This window comes from Schistocerca piceifrons, chromosome X (genome assembly GCF_021461385.2).
Source record: "Schistocerca piceifrons isolate TAMUIC-IGC-003096 chromosome X, iqSchPice1.1, whole genome shotgun sequence".
Taxonomy (NCBI): domain Eukaryota; kingdom Metazoa; phylum Arthropoda; class Insecta; order Orthoptera; family Acrididae; genus Schistocerca; species Schistocerca piceifrons.
This window is the reverse complement of record NC_060149.1, coordinates 291738260-291739884: the sequence shown is the minus strand read 5'-3', so window position 1 is coordinate 291739884 and position 1625 is coordinate 291738260.

Genomic DNA, 1625 nt, shown 5'->3' with positions numbered 1-1625 from the left:
AATTATTTCTGTAACAAGAATATGTTGACTGCATTATATGTACCTGTAGCAACACAATGGCGTCAAATGACAATATATTTTTCAAAAACCATTTTCGAAATTTCTTTTTTTTTTCAGCAAACATGTGGAGGTAAATCATTTGATCAACAAAAATGCAAAAATAAAATTTTTCATTGGCGAAGAAAAAATAATAACTGAAAGGGATAAAAGAAAATTAAGGATCCTCCTGGAAGAGATAAGAGATTCACAACTACAACACAAGAAATAAGGCTGATGTTGATATTCCAGGCTGTCACTTAAGCAAGGCACTGGACAGTTTTCTCACAACAGTCCTGAAGGTGTTCAACTACATACCACTGGATTTTCAAACATGGCTACGGAGGATGTTCAGAGCTAGAGCGTTGCATATGCTCAGGCAACAGCCACTATATTCTGTAAATGAATTTTTCTCTGCAAGTGGAACTTTACACTGTTCAACATAATACCATCACTTGTGAAGCTACAAACTTGAAACATTCAAGAGCTATAAAGTGTTGTTTATAACCATTGTTTATAAGATCAGTGTTGCATATCTTCTTGTCTATTATCTTTGTTTTAGTAGTCGTTTTGATATACAATTTCTAAGATGTGATGCAATCTGTCTGGTCATGACTAGTGAACAATGTTGACTTAGTAATAATAATAGTAATAGTATCTATAGCCTTAGGTTTTGTTTTATATGCATTATGCAATAGTATCTGTTCCTTTAGAAATTTCTTAAAAGTGACTATATACCATGGAGGATCTCTCTCATTATGAACTGTCATACTGGATACATATCTATCCAGTGCATCATGAACTATTCTTTTGAACTTGAGCCATAGCTCCTCTACAAGCTCTTACCTTAAGCTGAACATTTCAAGTTCCTGACTGGGATATGACACTACTGTTTCTCTGTCTAGTTTGCTGTACATATAAATCTTTCTGTCTTTTGTACTTTGATATTCATTCTTGATATAACTGCCTCATGGTCACTGACACCATTTTCTATGTGGACTTCCTCAAATAGGTCAGATTTGTTTATTGGTATTAGATCTAATACACACATCAAAAAAAGTTTTGCATCACCATGGCTCGTGTTGTCTGTAGTTCAACCATGCCTAAACGGTCAATACAGCAGTTTGATCACATCCGCATTGTTATTTTGTGCCAGGAATGGCTCTCTACAAGGAAAGTGTCCAGATGTCTTAGAGTGAACCTAAGCGATGTTGTTTGGACATGGAGAAGATACAAAGAGAGAGGAAATGTCCACGACATGCCTCGCTCAGACCGCCAAAGGGCTACTACTGCAGTGGATGACCGCTATCTACAGATTATGGATCGGAGGAATCCTGACAGCAATGCCACCATGTTGAATAATGCTTTACGTGCAGCCACAGGATATCGTGTTATGATCTAGACTGTGAGCAATAGGCTGTATGATGCGCAACTTCACTCCAGATGTCTATGGTAAGGTCCATCTTTGCAACCACGACACCATTCTGCATGGTACAGAAGGGCCCAACAACATGCTGAATGGACTGCTCAGGATTGGCATCACTTTCTCTTCACTGATGAGTGTTGCATATGCCTTCAACCAGAAAATC